The 10,884-nt window shown below is 38.2% G+C and overlaps 1 pseudogene; it reads left to right on the top strand.

Annotated features, from left to right (window-relative positions):
- Positions 1–8,075: 8,075 nt before the first annotated feature.
- On the top strand, positions 8,076–9,750 carry LOC147897103 (fatty acid elongase 3-like pseudogene; annotated as a pseudogene).
- Positions 9,751–10,884: the final 1,134 nt, after the last annotated feature.

Raw genomic sequence — 10,884 nt, 5'->3', positions numbered from 1 at the left:
TTGTCAATTCAATAGCATCTATCCATGGCAGTGTGTCAGAGTAAGTATAACCTACTTGTGTCATAATTATGTCAATGAGATGCATCCTATGCAATGCGCACATTCATTTATGTTTTCTATTTTGATGTGTAGATCTGCTCGAAAGTTGGTAGGTGCTATAGATGCACTTATGCAAATGGAGGGTGACTTGGAAGATCAAATAGAGTATGTAACATGCCCTGTAGCGAAGCAGAATGATGACCACATTTGTGGGTGGAGAGTCGGATATAACTACTTTTTGCTCCTTGCTCAAATTTTTAATTTGAGAGGTGGTGAAACCTCATTGTCGACATATACAGACTTGCATCTATATGAATTTATGTCATCTATCATTAAGGCATTTATTGATAACGTGGTGGAGCATCCAGAGGAAACATTGGTTGCTACGCCCATAAGTTGTCCTAATGTAACCGCTGTATTGGACAAAATGGGGAGCTCTTCTGAGGTTAGGGTCATCATTAGCAAGCAACCTCGTGTTTTGACTTTTGGTAGCGAGGAAGTTACAATCCTCTCCGACCCTTTGAAAGAGGCTAATGACAAAGTCATGATGGCCATCCTCAGGTTTGATATGAACATCTCTTGGCTTGATACTTCAATCATTTGATTCAATCTGCTTCTAACAGTTGTTTATTTATTGCTGCAGTACGGTTATATCTCATTTTCCTAGATCAGTACAGAATCACGTCTGTATGCTCGATTCTCTTCTTTCAGCTGTACTTAGTGATACCAAGAAGACAGTAGATGATGTTTGTTCAATTCTACAACCTTTAGACTTGGATGGCATACTACTTGTCTTTATGCCATATTATGAGAAGTAAGTATGGTCTCAATCTTTCTTTTACTCTCTTACTTATAATATTGTGTCAATTAATACTTAATATTGTGATAAATCTTATCGCTCTTTATTGGCGATGTAGTTCACATTGGAGCCTGATAGTATGGGACCTTGATGACAACCATTGTTGGTTTGTCAACTCATTTACAGGCTTTCACGGGGTGTTCAGGTAAGTGTTCTTTTATCATATCAATATGAACATGCATCTTACTATTTACTACACAAATTCACTTTGTCATATGTCATGATGGACAGGTCTGCAAACAAGTTAGTTTCTGTGATTATGAAAATCAGGGAGCATCAAGACCAACCAAATTTCCAGACACGCCTCGCAGTGGAGCAGAAAGACATGTTTAGTAGTGGGTGGAGAATTGCCTACAACTTCATGTTGTATCTCAATGAAAATTTTGAACATGTCTCAATAGAAACATATACCAAGCTTGAGCTACAAGATTTTGTGGCTAAGACTGTTCACTATCTAACTGCTATCATTGGGAAACAACATGATGGACTCAATAAAGAACCTGAGGGAGCCAAAGAAAAAGAAGAGACAATTCAGTCTCCTTCTGTATCACAGCCTCAAGTAGAAGCATTACAGTCTACACTTGAATTAGAGACTCAATGCATTCTTCCTACACAAGAAGTGGAGACTCAATGTGCATCTACAACATCACATCTTGTAAAGGAGGAAGAGATTAAGTCTATCCTGATTGCACCAGAAGTAGAATCTCAATGTACACCATCCACACAAGTAGAGACTCAATGTACTCTTAGAGAATCACAGCCTCAAGAGGACTCATCAGACTCTATTCAGTTGTAAAACATGTAGAAAGAAACATGAGTCCTTGAAGATTTTTATCTTGTTTGTATTGATTAATGATAGTGTTTTTAAAACTTATGTTAAATGTTGCAATACATTAGGATATTTTATGATATTTATTCATTACAATACATTAGGTTTTACTTTTTTAAAAGTCTAATTTATTATGTACAATAAATATCTTATGATGAGAATCTAATTATTATATCATTCTTATGTTCCATCACTTTATTTTATAGATTTCAATGTACTCAAAATCTATCATTTATTATGTACAACAAGTCTAACTTATATTATATTAAAAGAATATCTCATGATGAGATTCTAATAATTACTAACTTATATTATATTAAAAGAATATCTCATGATGAGATTCTATTAATTATATCATTCTTGTGTTCCATCATTTTATTTTATAGATTTCAATGTACTATCACTATCTTACATGTCTCAAATGTCTCCCATTACGGTCTTGCATCCCATCATTTTATTTTATAATGTCTCGCATTACGGTCTTGCATCTGTAGTTCTATAAATTCCCTAGTAGTCGTTCATCTTCTATATCTCACCCGCAGCAGACACTTCTTCCACTTTGCTCTTCTTACCTTACTCCTCTCCTCAAGCTTGCTCCTTCCTCTCCTCAAGCTTGCTCCTCGTTCGTCTTCTATATCTCACCCGCAGCAAAAACTTCTTCCACTTTACTCTTCTTACCTTACTCCTCTCCACACTTCTTCCACTTTACTCTTCTTACCTTACTCCTCTCCTCAAGCTTGCTCCTTCCATCTTGCCCGCAGCCTTACCTCCTCTTCTCAAGCATACTCCTTTCATCTTGCAGCCATTATGGATCTTTTTAAGGTAATCGATTCTGTCGAGCAAGCCATTAGCAGCCTCAAAGAATGGATTGCTGAGAACCAAGGAAAGAGAGAGGAGAGAAAGCAAAATCCAGCTCCATTAACCCAGTATGAGAAGGATGACTTTGCTTGTCAGAAGGGCTTAGAGAAGGAAGAGGAAAGAAAAATAAGTATGGCTACTACTGAAATAGATAAATTGTAGTCATATAGGAGAGAGTTGATAGACTTTCAAAGTGAGATATCTTCGCGTGTGGCTCGCTATGGAAGATTTTCCCCCGAGGAAGCGCAAGCCATTCGGAATAAACAAAGTGTTATGCAGGAGAAAATTCATCAATCCTTACTTCTCTTCTATAATTTTAACTACATCGATGAGGATGAGATGAGCTCAGCTCTTGAATGGGTTGAATTTAGGCTAAGGACTTGAAAATAGAAAATTCATCAAATTGAATGGCTGTAGTCTTGAAAATCTCAGGCTTAACTTTTGAAGGTGTTTATTAACACCATTAAATATTAAGAGAGTTTACAACAACCGAATCTTATTTTTTCATGTAACTTATCTAGGCTCTGCGTTAAATTTTATAATTTTAGTTTCATGTCCTTAAAAAATATATAAAAAAATGCTTGTTTTTATGTTTCATGTCCTTAAAAAATATATAAAAAAATGCTTGTTTTTATGTTTTTATATGTGCTTTGAAGATTGGGTTTTTCTTAAATTTTATCTGAAAACTAGTCCAAAAGTATATGTAAAAATGAATTTGTACATTGACAAGTCCAAAATTAATGAAATAAGTGTTAAAGGTGGGTCAAGAGTAGTTTATCATTTTAGTACATATTCTTGCTTCCCTTGTTTACAACAATGATATTATTTTACTTCATATTTTCATTTCTAATATTTTCAATTAATGCATTCTATTCCTTTTTTAAATTTAAAATTATCAAGAATACCATGAAAATAGCTTACCAAAAGTGGGAGAGAATGTTAATTTTACCACCCCTTCTCTCCTCCCTTTTCCACTAATTTTTCAATTCAATTAGGAAGACTATTTTGTACTTTGATTTTTTTTACAACAACGAGATTATTTATTGCATATTGTTATTCTAATATTTTGAAAATACTTTTGAATTAATCTATTTTATTCTTATTTATATTTATTCCATCAATTTCTCTTTTTATGTCTATGAAATGTTTGTAATGAATATTATCATTTCCATATTTTTAGAATATATTTTAATAGTTTATTTTGTTTTGATTATAAATTGTATATCAATGATACGGCTTTTACAATTTTCTAAGAGGTAAAAGTAGTGAAAGAAGTACGTAGAAAAGTATTAGTTGCTTTAGATATTGTTTATAAAAAACATATAGGTTTAAATGCATTATGTACACAAGAGGTTGGGAGGAGCACCAAAACATAATAAGTTTAATTTTGGGAAAAAAAAACATATAAAGATGTGGCATATGCAAGAGGTTGGGAGGAAATTCCCTTCTTACAACATCTTGCAAGTTTTCCAAAACAAGTAATGGATTTTTGAAGGTGTTGCATACACAAGAGGTTGGGAGCCAATTCACCTATTACAACATCTTGAAGTTTGTTTTTAAATGAGCAATAGGTTGAGATGTAAAGAGAACATGATGATGGTGGAATGAATTGTGGGGTGAGGGGGTGTTGGACTTATAGTTTTCAAGACATGAGACGTCCCATTAAAAAGTTAAAAAGTAAAAAACAAAAAATGGAACAAGCTAAAAATCTAGAAAAGCCTTTTAAAAAACTAAAACGTTGTGTATCCCCACTGTTAGCTCTCCAATCCCTCCTTATTCTCCTCAATCTCTTCCTCTTAGCCTCAACCTCTCCTACAAACTCTTCCTTTTAGCCTCACCCTCTCCTCCTCTTAGCCTCACCCTCCCCTACAACCCCTTCCTCTCAACCTCAACATCTTTCACTTTTTGCGCTCTCTCTCTCTCTCTCTCTCTCTCTCTCTCTCTCTCTCTCTCTCTCTCTCTCTCTCTCTCTCTCTCTCTCTCTCTCGGGCCTGCAACATGTGAGGGGGCCCCAGCCCCTAAATGTCTGCCTTCCTCTCTCTATGATCCCTCCCCTCCTCAATGTCTCTTCCCACCCCGTCACCTTCCCACCCTCCCACCTATTGTGCATGCATTACTCCTCAGTTGCTCCCCCCCTCTCCTTCCCATTACCTAGCGAATATGCATGCAATAGGAGAGGGGACCCTAAATGCTAACCGCCCCCCAATCCCTTCTTTACTCTTCCCTTGCCCTAACTCTTGCCCCACCACACTTTCCCAAGACCCCCCCCCCCCCTCTCTCTCTCTCTATGTTTCTCTATCTATCTATCTATCTATCATACATACATACATACATATACATAAAAATAAATGTGTTTAGATTTAGTAATCCCATCAATAAATGAACCATACAATCGATTCAGTCATTAATTTAGATACGGAGAATAAATACTTTAAGAACTCAAATTAAGTTTAATTTCAAATGTATTATTACAATGAAACCCTGGTAGCTTTACAAAAAATGAGTAAATAAGTGTCAAATCTGTGAGGTAGTCTAGGCTCCAAGGTCAAGGTCCACTAACCTATCACCATCCAAATAAACCATATGTTGAACAATATAGCTTAATTTGGGTAGATTAGTAATGCATATTTCCCCTGGCTTGTTATCACTTTACCTAGGAACAAGAATCCCTCCAGATTTTAGCATATAAAAGTATAATAATTTTGCAAAGGAAAGCACTAAAAAATAATGCATTAACTACGCTTTAAAAGAAATGTATCAATAGACTAAATTTGTATTTAAAGGTGGAGTAAATTAATAAAAGAAGAAACTAAAATTTTTTTGGGGTGAAAGTGTGCATGTGCGCACGTATGTATGCATGCGTGTGTGCTTGTGTGCATGCGTGCATGCGTGCATGTGTGTGTGTGAAAAGAATGGCTAGTGGGATTCTTTAAAGTAGGAAAAAGAAAGCCTCATGGGGCATGCCAAGTGTATAATTGAAAAGTTCCAAAAAGAGCACATAGAACCCATGCTAAATTATTTTGACACGTTTTAAATTGATATATATGGCTACCATATAAACCTTTAAGCACTCAAGAATACTTAAAGAAATTAAAGAGGAACTATTAAAATAAGCTTACCATGTTTTAATCTTATCTATTTATTGGCAATAGAATTGACCTTAAAACCACCAATTGGGTAATGCATTTGAATAAAATACATTCCATGAAATAATTCCTCACTTTTAATACTCACTTTTAATAGGTTTTAATTTATTAATTATAATCAGCTGATCTTAGAGGATATTATAACCATGTACTAGCCAAGATGGAGCTTGAAACTAAAAAGTTATTTTCTAATAATAGGAAATTGATGTAAGAGTTGACATTATTAGCTCATGTGTAAGAGTTTCAGTAGAAAGATCTGGAAGATGCTAGAGTAGAAGCTACATAATCATAGAAAATGTGGTATGGTGCATGTTGTCTAATAGGATCATTCATAAAGGAGACTTCTCAAGTGGACAGACAACGTTTTCATCAACCTTTGATTCCTTTTACTTGAATGGACATGTGAATCAATCATGTAGCTTTCTAATGAAAAAGTCATCAAAGTGGAAGATCAAGGAAGTGCATCAAAAAATACTAATTGTGACATATATATATATATATATATATATAGAGAGAGAGAGAGAGAGAGAGAGCATAAGGCAATCAATTAACAAGAACATTATGAAAATGGCAATTAATAAAATTAGTAACTAAGACAGGAAACATAAAGTAATCAATTAACAAGAATATTTAGGAAAGTAGGTTTAGTGAGCAAGGCTTCTCAAATAAGAAGCTTATCACAATAACCATATTCTTGAGCCCTTAGTAAGACTAACGATGTAATGCTGATATAAGATGGAAAGAAAAAATAGTAACTATTAGAGTAAAAATAAGCTAATCAATAAGAAGTATATACAAAAAACAATTTTGGTAGAAAGAAACCTTTTTTGGCTAACCATATTTCAAGCTTTTATATGGCATTTCCCTCTATTTAACCTTGTAGTGCTAATATACAAAATGAAAAGGAGTTGGGTGCATCCATATCTCTTAAAAGGCAAACCTGTCTAGGACAAATAAACTCTAACTTGACTTTTCATGCTTTAATGGGTTTGTCCACCTTCTCCCTACAAGCTCTTGCCTTTGAGAGTATTTTTTCTTAGCTTTCATTGATTACTTGTTGAGAACTATGTGCATTTCAATCACGAGATGCATGTAAATAGTCATAGATTCACCTTTGAGTAGGAACGTTTCATCATTTAAGAGTGATGTGATGCTATGTGACATTAAGAATTTCTCTCTCTCTCTCTCTCTCTCTCTCTCGTCATGTCCTAAAAGTCCCCCACCAACCTTCCCTTTCATATTGGTGAGGAAATAAGTTTTTAACTCTATAAAAGAGCATCTACGTACATAGAAACGAAATTTATGGAAAGGACACTCATAAGCACATCCTTGTGGGGTTGGTTGAGATTGTTGGGACTTTTTGTTTCTATGTACTATAATGCCTTGTTGGGTTGGTTGAGATTGTTATGATTTTTTGAAGAGGGTGCAAATGATAGTTAGCGTAAGAGGTGGTGTTTAAGCAAAAGAGAATGTGAGGAAAGTTCTTGACACTTGGCACAAGGAAAGGAAGGAGAAAAATGAGGGATGATGAAGCTTGTAGGTTTGAAGGAGAACCATGGAAAGAATAAAGGTGGACAATGCACTTTTGAAGAACACTACCCAAGTTTGAAAGTTTGAAGGGATACTAGAAGGGGCAAAAGGTCAAAATGTGTATGAGTGGTGGCTTGGGAAATAGCAAATCTAGACTTCTTGTTCATAGAGATAAGTACATCAAAACTCAAAGACAACTTGGTTTTTGATAAGCCACGTAAAGGGTGAAACTTGGGGTGTGAGCATCTAAATGCTAATAGAGTCTAGATCCCATGTTGAGACCCAAAGACAAGGCAGGTAGACGGAGTTAAATACACAATCTCAATCTCGTGTCAAAACTGAAGAAGAAGATGGTCTTTGATAATGCAAAGACAAGTTGGCCTCGAATAAGCCAAGCAGAGAGATGCCAACCAGGGCTTTCAAAAAACATTTTTTTCAATTCAGTAATTTTAAGGACCATCGTCCAATTTTGCGTCTCAAAAAACACTGATGGAAAGCAGTAAGGAGGTGAGACATAATTGGTGCGAACGACGTTTTAGCTTGATCTTACCGAGAGGTTCTATGAAGAAGAGTTAAGAAATAATAGTTTACGGATTCGGATGTCGATGAGAGACTAACTAGCCGCAAAAATTCCCCAAATGTGAGGGGCTGTGGGTTCCTAATTGATTAGGAGAAAGATAAAAGTCTAAGCTTGGGAGACAAGGAAGAGCAATTTGAAAAAATAAGAAGAAAAGGAGGCAGGCTATATTTTTTCTTTTTTGCGGTGGACTTTTTTGGGTCGTCGTCTCCAAAATTCCAGTTTTGGCGGATTGAAACCAATTACATAAACTCCGCCATAGCCACTTTTCTCAAAGCTTTCAAGCTTTTCCATCCCAAATTCGACCTCTTCTTTGCAGATTTTTCCTCTTCGCCATCAAGTGAATTTGAGCTCATCTCGCCATCGCCGCCTTTCGATCCCAAATTCAAGCTCTGCTCTGCAGATTTTTCCTCTTTTGCGTCGGCAAATTTGAGCTCTGCCGTGCCCACATCGAGCAATCCAGCTATGGCGATGCTTCTCTCCCTGCTTCAACAGCAATAGCCGACAACAATTTCACTCTTCGGCTATGGCGATCCAATAGCTTGCCTTTCTCTCAGCTCTCTGGTGCTGTCTTCACTCCAAGAATCTGATCTTTTCAACAGAGATTTATCCCTCCTGCATCCAGCTTCCCGGCTATGGCTTTTCCCCCCCTCTCCCTCTCCTACTGGACCGCTCACCATCCCACTGTCTCAACCTTCCATTGGGACCATAACGTCTGGGGCTCCTCCTGGACCTTCCTCGCTTTCTCCATCCTTAGCTACCTCCTCTTCATCCAAATCTTTAAGCTCCTCCTGTTTTTCCGTCGCAAACCCCTCCCTCTCGGCCCCCTCCCTGCTCTCTACAACCTCATCTTGCTCTTGGGCTCGCTGGTTATGTTCGTTGGCTGCTGGCAATCGGCTGCCGTGGAGATTGAGGAGACCAGATGGCTATGGCGTCGATCCAAGACGTCCTGGGAGTGGATCCTCTGCTTTCCCCTAGGTACTCGCCCCGCAGGTCGCGTCTTCTTCTGGTCCTATGTGTTTTACCTCAGCAAGTACTACGAATTCCTCGGCACCTTCATTATCATCCTCAAGAAGCGCTCCCCCACGGTTGGGCACGTCTTCCGCCACACCATGGTGGTTATCATGTGCTTCCTCTGGCTGCAGTTCTCGCAGTCGTTGCAGATTCTCACGCTTCTCAGCAACACAGGTCTGTATGTGGTTATGTACCTCTACTTCTTCCTGTCTAGTGTTGGATTGGCGCCCCGCTGGAGGAATGTGGTTCGCCATTGCCAAATTGCGCAGTTTGTCATGATGTCGGTGGCTTCGATGGGGCTTGTGAATCTCCATTTCAGCAAGCATGGCTGCAATGGCATGGGATCTTGGTTCTTTAGCGCTTTTCTAAATGCAAGCCTGTTGCCCTTCATATTCATCATGGATCGAAAGCGGCAAGCTAGAAGCGCAAGCTCGATGGCAGAAGATGGAGCAACACCCAACAAGAAACAGGATTGATGTCGACCAGGGCTATAACATCATTGCTCATCTGGAAAAACTTCCGGACTCCTGACTCCTGAGAAAATCATCTTGCACAACAAGAGGATCTAAAGACAGATTCGACACCTCCTTTGAGGCCATATCTCAATTCAGCTTGGACTCTCTGTTCAGTCAGCCAGGGCTACTCACGATTGGAATGAGCCACACTCTGCTTGTCGAAGTCATTGATGGTTTATTTCTCCACCATAGTTTGGTATTTTGATATCAGCGATTTGTGCCTATTGCTCCAAAATAAGAGCATGCGATGCGCAAAACTTTTTCCTTAGAAGCAAAATATATAGTGCATCAGTTGTATTATTCATTGCGAACATTACAGAATCGAATTCAATATACTCTTAGTGCATCAGTTGTGCAGGTTTGGTGCATTTGAGTGCATTAGATGTATGATCAATCGATTACAGAAGTACACAATTGAAAATTTTTACTTGTCTTTCTTAAAAGACAGTATGTCAGCGACTTTGGCCAGAATTTGTAAGGTCAGATTTCCAGCGTTTGTCATAGTCTGTGACAAGAGAACATGCTTTTGTTAGTCCTTCCTTTTAGTTCGTGGCGCCTTCATAGATACTCGCTCTACATGCATCCAAACAGTAGGGGACATACTGTGCAGTGTTCAGACAGAACCTGCAGTGTTCCCACAGAACGTGCAATGAACTTCCAACATTTTCCTTTTAAACAATATTTTCACAATTTGTCAAATCTGCCAAATTTCAGGCAATTTAGTTATATTTTAGCTTTAAAATCTGCAAGTTCTCAAGAAAAACTCCCAAAATTTTGAGACCTCACGCTTTGTGATTTGTTTGAACCCCCGCCCCCCCTCCCCTTCCCTCTTATTGTGAACAATGATACTTTGCTCCTTTTTCCAATAACATTAAGTGCCTTCCCCCTTCGAACATTCCTCCCACCCCTTGCTTCCCCAAGCCCTCCCCTTCCTCTTTCACGCAATATTAGTCTATATTACAAAACTATGATCTTGTTCTTAGCTCCGTAGCTTACAAAACGGCACTTAGAGTATTTTTTTAAGGTTTATATTCACAAAAACTGATTGATCCTTATTTGAAAAGACATTGGAAGGGGCTCTTAGTAAACCAGGACTCTGTCCACATTGTGAGAGCCAAAGAGGTAGATCTCCTTCTCCACATATAGTTTTGAGGATTGGCATCACCATTGCTACTGAAGCCTGGACTCTTTCCTCTTAGTATTTGTTACTCTCTCAAAAGTTTCACACACTATAGGCAAGAGGTGCTTTAGTCTAACGGATTGGTATCTGACGTGTACTGGGTACACAAGACTAGCTCAGGTAGCCTGGGGAGGTTTAGGGCTAGGCAGGCTTGATTCTCGGGTTGAGTGGCAAGGGTACGAACTAGATAGAGGTCTTCGCTATTTTTGGCGCTTGGGGCTCGAGTCTATATAAGGGGCCGAGAGGTTCAGTTCTCAGAGAGCCGATGGGAGCAAGTCTCGTACCCAGGTACTAGGTCTGATCCTGGATTGAGTCGCGGACGCGTGCCTGCATCATA

The sequence above is a fragment of the Dipteris shenzhenensis genome, chromosome 11 (assembly GCF_047967505.1).
Source record: "Dipteris shenzhenensis isolate YYH24624 ecotype China chromosome 11, Dip_SZ_1.0, whole genome shotgun sequence".
Classification (NCBI taxonomy): Eukaryota; Viridiplantae; Streptophyta; class Polypodiopsida; order Gleicheniales; family Dipteridaceae; genus Dipteris; species Dipteris shenzhenensis.
Note: the sequence above shows the minus strand (reverse complement) of the source record. Positions and strands in the feature narration are given on the sequence as shown.